Below are 7,500 nucleotides of genomic sequence, written 5' to 3' on the forward strand. Positions count from 1 at the left end.
TTAGGTGGGCTACTCTGCATTCCTACACACACACACTCACATTCACATCCTCCTCTTGTCTTATGTGTGTGTGAGTGTCTGTGCATGCATGTTTCCTCACTGAGTCTGCCCTGCGTGTGTGCAGAGGCGATTCTAGAGTCTGTGGGGGCCCCAAGCAAAAATTCCAAGGGGGCCCTACCGACAAGTGTTATCACCATTATGTTATACCACCATTAGGTTATTATGTTAAATAATAAAAATACAAAAAGCGTATTATAAAAATTCTTATATTTTGACATGTATCTCACCACTGCAAGCTGGACTTGCCTTACATGTGTGTGTAGAGCAGACTGTCCTGAATCTGGCAATATCATTGCCATGGTCGTGGAGGGATTCTCTGGGGCTTAGGAATTTACCGACATATGTGGTGTGCGCCTTACAGAAATAAATGGCATTTTTTTATTTAGTGATGAAAAATCCATATCCATGCATTCCATATCTGTGACACGAACTGATCTGACCTGACTTGACCCGAGTTTGCGTGTTAGCCTGTGTGTGCCTGCCTTTAGGGTGTATGCACTCATAGATTCTCTACAACAACTTTTTACTGCATTGCCATGAACAAAGTAGAGGCAAAAAAGGGGTTTCTTTGTTGAACAAATTGGGATGCAATGTGAGCCTTGAATTGGATGCCATGCAGGAATTTGCTAGGATCTCAAAACCGGATTATGAACATGCTTTGCCATAGAGAAACAAACACAGATAGCATGATTATAAACATGCTTTGCCACAAAAACAGACAAAAACGTGGGGTAAGTCCAGCTATATGAAGTTATTATTTTGCTGTCACTTTGTCTGTTTTATAACCCAGAAGGATGTACTTGGTATCAAATGATAGCTCCGTGTCCCCTCTTTCGTCTGACATGCGTGGCATAGGCTATCTATCTGATCACGGGTCCGCGAGTAATTCAAACGAGAGTAATGGGTGTGCAGCGTTGGTTTGTGTACATGACGTTATTATTTTGCAGTCACTTCGTCTGTTGTTATAAGCCAGAAGGATCGATATACATGGTACCAATGGATAGCCCTGTATCTCCTCTTTCATCTGATATGCTTACCATATCTATGCGATCACGGGTTCGCGAGTAATTCAAACGAGAGTAATGGGTGCGCAGGTGAACGCAGAGAAGTAGACTGTAAATATTATGCAATTTGATTTAATTCCCCCCCCCATACTTCATCGTACAGATAAGTGTGTAGTCTCGTTGGAAAGCCCCACTTCTGCTCTGTCACGCAATAAATGTTTCATCTCGCTGCGATGCACAGTTGCGGAGCAATGTAACAAAGAAGAAGGGGTGTGTTTTTTGACGCACTTTGCATCAATCAGGTTCTAAAAAATTAACGCGTAGCCTATATGCTTGGTCCTTACTGCATCGCGATTAACATGTTATGGCAGACAGCCCTAATACAAACATAGAAACGTTAACCATCTCCTTGCTTAACTAGTTGTAACTGTCGCTAGCTAGATGTCGTAGATGTAGCAAACCATGTTCAATCATTCTGCCAATTAATATTAGCCTACTATAACTTCATTGAGTAGCCTAGGCTAAATGCCAAACTCCGATGTTGATCCGTCATCACTGCACCCTCGATTGACGTTTACCACAGTAGTCAAAATATGTGCGGATTCTTTGAACTCTTGAACACAGATCCGCTGTTTATAAGGCCATAGCATAGGGCCTACGTACAGATGTACTGTTTGTACAACAACAGGACAGGAGCACGCAAAATACATCATTAAATCTCTATGGATGAAAATCTCACTTGTCCCACCGGCAAACGCGCTAAAGACCAGGTCGGGGGCCCCCTAGCGGCTCGGGGCTCCAAGCAGTTGCTTGGTTTGCCTGTTGACAAGGTGCGCCTCTGCGTGTGTGTTTGTGTGTGTGTGTGTGTGTGTGTGTGTGTGTGTGTGTCTGTGTCCTCCCCGTGTCCCCCCAATGAGTGTCTGCGTGTGCGTGTGCGTGTGCGTTTGCGTGTGTGTGAGAGTGTGTGTGTGTGTGTGTGTGTGTGTGTGTGTGTGTGTGTGTGTGTGTGTGTGTGTGTGTGAGTGTGTGTCCTCCACGTGTCCCCCCAATGAGTGTGTGTGTGTGTGTGTGTGTGTGTGTGTGAGTCTGTGTCCTCCCCGTGTCCCCCCAATGAGTGTGTGTGTGTGTGTGTGTGTGTGTGTGTGTGTGTGTGTGTGAGTGTGTGTCCTCCCCGTGTCTGCCCTGACCCTCTGGGCCCGTCTGGGGCGGCTGGTCCTGGAGGAAGCCGGCGGGTCCCCTCCACTCCTCTGTGCCTGACATTAATTAGCACCTCTCCGCCCCCCTCCGTTAGCCCTTTACACTGTCCCTCCCTCCCTCCCTTCCTCCCTCCCTCCGACCTTCTCTTCTTTCATCCCTCTGTCCATGCTGCCGTCCACCCGTGCGTCCTCCTGGTCCACCACAGAGGCTCGGGATGGCAGACATGAAAAATGTTCCCCCGCTCCACGTGAACAAAAGAAAATTCCCGACTCGATTCATCAGGCGCAGGCTTCTGAGGATCCATCTCCAGCTGTCGTTTGCCGCCGAGTCATCCGTCAGGTGCAGAGGCTGGCGAGACTCAGAGAAACACACACACACACACACACACACACACACACACACACACACACACACAGAGAGAGAGACTACCTCTGGTTCAGATTAGTGGATTAGCGGGCATGATTCACACTTAATCTGCATCAGATGGCCACAGTGCAGCCACAGAGAAAGTGTGCAGGTACAGAGATAGGAAATGCCGATGCAGTGTGTGTGTGTGTGTGTGTTTGTGTGTGTGTGTGTGTGTGTCTGTGTGTGTGTATGTTGATGTATGTGTGTGTGTGTGTGTGTGTGTGTGTGTTGATGTATGTGTGTGTGTGTGTGTGTGTGTGTATGTGTTTGTGTCGGTCTGCGTGTTTGTGTGTGTGTGTCTGTCTGTGTGTGTCTGTCTGCGTGTTTGTGTGTGTGTGTGCGTGTGTATCGGTGGTGTGTGTGTGTTTGTGTGTGTGCATGCATGTGTGTGTGTTTTTACGTGCGTGTATGGTGTGTGTCTCTTGTTTGTGTGTGTGTGTGTGTGTGTATGTGTGTGAGAATGTTTCCCCCCAAGTGAAAGTTTTCTCAAAGGAAGAGGTATTCCGGCAAGAATGATCCATTTGATGGTTCGTTTGTTGGTGGTTTGATTTCCAATTTGAGTACACACACACACACAGTCTGAGTTTCAAAACAAGCAATTAACATGTGGAACAACATGACAACAAGTGAAGTCTGGCTGTGAATAGGTGATTCAGAATCCATCAAAATACCAAAATACAAATCGTTGCCATAAAATAAAAGGTGACCAAGTGCAAGCATGTCTGACAGCGGGCAAGACAACACAAAGTGCTTTCAAAGCTACAAGGCATATCAATTCCTCTATCTGCTGGCATTTAAATCTGGCCTAAGAGGCTGGCACACTTGGGTCTGAGTAGGGTTGGACTGAGCTTTTCTTTTTCAACTCTATTCTTCTTATATTTGTCTGCCATTTGTAAATTACTTAGTTTGAGGGAAACAGTCCAAACGGTCCCACAACAAAGAGAGGACGCATTAGAGAGGACCGCCTGCCAAAAACACTTCCAAATGGCCCTCTTCCTTTTCACTGAGAGAGAGAGAGAGAGAGAGAGAGAGAGAGAGAGAGAGAGAGAGAGAGAGAGACACAGAGAGAGAGAGAGAGAGAGAGAGAGAGAGAGAGAGAGAGAGAGAGAGCGCAATCCAAAATAAATGCTCTGTCTCCTGGTTTGGTTTGTACGTACTGCCTCTGGTTTCATTTGCATTGAATGCCACAGTGGGGGCAGATTGTTGAGATGTGATTTGTGCTTTCTCCTCCTCTCACTTTAGTCTGTCCCTCTTCAAATGATGGCCACTGACGACCATGTTCAAAAAACAAACGATTATTGGGACACCCTAGCATCAGAGAGACAATGGGAAAGTACTTGGGAGAGAACTCCACATCGGCATGGTGCTGTTGAGAGTACATGATGTACTACTGAGATAGAGAGATGTGGCTTACTCTACTGAGATAGAGAGAGAGATGGAGTGACCTACTCTACTGTGAGGGATGTGGTGGCTAACTCTACTGTGATAGAGAAATGGGGTAGCGTACTCAATGGAAATGTGTGGTTGACTACTCTACTGGGAGAGATGTGGCGACCTACACTGCTCTACTGAGAGATGGGACTCTACTGTAATAGAGAGATGTGGTATCTTACTTTACTGTGATAGAGAGATGTGCTATCTTACTTTACTGTGATAGAGAGAGATGGAGTGGCCTACTCTACTAAGAGATGGGGTGGAGAGATGTGGTGGCCTACTCTACTAAGAGATGGGGTGGAGAGATGGAGTGGTCTACCGTAATGTGATAGAGAGAGAGAGTGAGAGAGAGTGGACTACTGAGGAATCGGATGGAAAGATGTGGCGACCTACTCTACTGTGAGGGATGTGGTAGCTTACTCTGCTGTCATAGAGAGATGTGGTGACCTACTCTACTGTGATAGAGAGAGAGATGTGGTGGCTTACTTTACTGTGATAAAGGGATGTGGTGGCTTACTTTACTGAGATAGAGAGATCTGGAGGCCTACTCTACTGAGATAGAGAGAGATGTGGTGGCTTACTTTACTGAGATAGAGAGATGTGGTACTCTGCTAAAGTCACAGGTTCACAGTCTCGGCGACCGGCTAAGGTGCATCTGACACCTCATTGATGTTTCCCCCCGGTCTGACCTTTCCCCTGACCGCTCTGAGAACAGGATGGATCTTGCTGGTTATGAGGTGGCCTGACGGCCAGTTGAAAAGGTCAAGGCTGTCGTTGGGCTGTCGTTGGGTCATCAGCCTGACGAGGAGGAGTCAGCCATGCAGCTCCATATTGATTTTGGGGGAATCCACCATTTAAGCTGTTTGGCTGATGTATTAGGTATGCAGGCAGGTTTCATCAACTCATCAACTCAAATCTCATTCACCTCTAACACAGACACAAACAGAGACACACAGACACACACACACACACACACACACACACACACACACACACACACACACACACACATTTGCTCATTATTACTGTCTAGCAAAAATGTCAATGACTTGTTTGTCATCTTGGTTTGTACACTCAGCACAGTCTACTGATCCTAATTCAGCCTAGCCTAGCCTAGCCTAGCCTAACTAACAACAGATCGATTCTCAAATCTCAACTGACATTTGCCTTTCTTTTTAATCCCATTTCCAAGGGCCATAGCCAGCATTGAACTGGCCTTCAATTGCTACACTCATTAATGTTCACCAAATCTTTTTGGAAGTAGCTACACCAAGTACATCTTTATTGTAAATGAAGCTTTTAATGCAGTAGTTTATTCAATTCCAAAGACAATCCACGTCCATGTTGTTTACCACTGATGCAATCTGCACAGCCATTGGTGCTGTTGAACAGTGCTACTAACTGCACTCCTCTGGTCGTCGTTGCATAAAGCCCGCTCTCTGTCGGATAAGTGGTGTTTGATTCCTATGTTTTTGGTGATTCAGAAATTGGCTTCAATGGTAAGGTCTTCAGACAGACCTGCAGAGCCAATTCAAATGTGCTAACAGGCACCCAGGCTAATCCCTGTGCAACTAGATGTACCGCAAATTGGTACAAAATATGGCCGCCGCTCAGTCCTGCACATTCTCTCCGCAAAAATAAATCACGCTTGTCAATTTGTCTCCATCTCCTACTCCATCCCCTACTCTTGCAACTTTTGTGTATGTAAATGAGTGTGTGCATGTGTGCATTTGCTTTTGTGTAAATGTGTTTTCTCTTGTGAGTGTATGTGTGTGCGTGTGTCTGCTTGCCTGCATGTGTGTGTGTGTGTTTTATGTGTCTGTGCATGTGTGTGTGTGTGTGTATGTTCGCTTGTGAGTGGGTGTGTGGGGGTAATGGGGTGTGTGTGTGCGTGTGCCTGCTTGCTTGCATGTGTGTGTTTTTATGTGTGTGTGCGTGTTTGTGTGTGTGTGTGTGTTTATGTGTGTGTGTGTGTGTGCGTGTAAGCCTGCATGTCTACTGTGTGTGTATGTGTGTGCGTGTGCTTTTAGTACAGGGGTGGGCAAACTTTTTGGCTCAAGGGCCACATTGGGTTTTGAAAATTGGCCACCACCCTCGCCCCCCCCCCCCCCCCCCCCCCCCCGCCCACGACACATACATACAAAAATATTTTTTTATAGCCTATAATTTAGTATGAAAAGTATTTCTTTCAAAATATGAATTGCTTAAAAATACTGATAATTTTATGCTGTTTAACAAATGTATAAATTGTGCACTGTCGCTTTAAGACAGTCGCTTTAATTCACGTTTATTTCTCAATGATCTTCTGCCTGCTCCGCTATGGCTAGTGCTGTACCTACGGCTGGGCCCTCTCACAGTTTTAAATGGTCAGTAGTGGGAACTACTGTTGCCTTCATGATTTCCTTTTAAAAGTTTCTTATAAGAAGGAGATATTAATTATCAACAATGACAAGCCAGCTGGAACATGCGGCTCTCTCTCCCTCTCGTGAGTGCAGACGCATTCCCAATCAGAGCCATATAAAGGTACCTTTATATGGCTCTGTTCCCAATTAAATGGATCGCATAATGTTCACGTTAGATCTGTTGCAAAGGAGATAACTAAGAGTTAACTTAGTTTAACATGATGTTATCTCTATTTAACATGATGTTTTGACATTGACATTGTAAACGTTCTCTAAGGAGAGTGAAAAGCAGTTTGCAAGGCTAACCAACGTTGTCTCTATCACAGGAAAAAAATAGCGAGCAGCCTGATAACCAAATGAAATGCTCGGCGGGCCGGATCTGGCCCGCGGGCCGCAGTTTGCCCACCCCTGCTTTAGTACTACCTAGTACACAACACTAACATTTAACCTCAAATAAAACAGGTCTCACGGAATAACTCTCCTTGCCATACATTGCTGGCAGGCGCTAAACATTGAGACATGAGGGATCGTACTGCTATAGCGCTTTGTTTCATAATAGTGTCTGTCTAGTCAGATCGTACTGCTATAGCGCTTTGTTTCATAATAGTGTCTGTCTAGTCAGACCGCCTCAGATGACGATGACTGTGAGCCCAAACTTTAGGTCAGTCTCACCGCCTACTGTGGCAAATCACTGTTTCCCCATCTCCTCTCTGGAGCTCCGCAACTTCCCAGGCTAAATCCATCACCCTAATGCTCGGCTGTTGTCTGTGAGACCGCGGGACTTTCGGCGAGTGTACTGCGCCATCGATTTTCTGAAAACTTTTCTTCCCTTGTCAACTAATAAGTAGCCATGTGTGGCGGCTTCTGATGACGGCGAAGCCAAGTTTACAGTAGCTGTGAGCTCCGTGAGAAGAGAGGAGCGAAGATTGATTTCCGAGATGCTGCAGTCTCCCAGATGATACATATCAAGGTTGTCTAGTTTGAAAAGTACAAGA

This window comes from Alosa pseudoharengus, unplaced genomic scaffold (genome assembly GCF_046254945.1).
Source record: "Alosa pseudoharengus isolate Yale_2024_CS ecotype anadromous, Long Island Sound unplaced genomic scaffold, YU_APseudo_1.1 YU_APseudo_1.1_scf_14, whole genome shotgun sequence".
NCBI classification, from domain to species: domain Eukaryota; kingdom Metazoa; phylum Chordata; class Actinopteri; order Clupeiformes; family Clupeidae; genus Alosa; species Alosa pseudoharengus.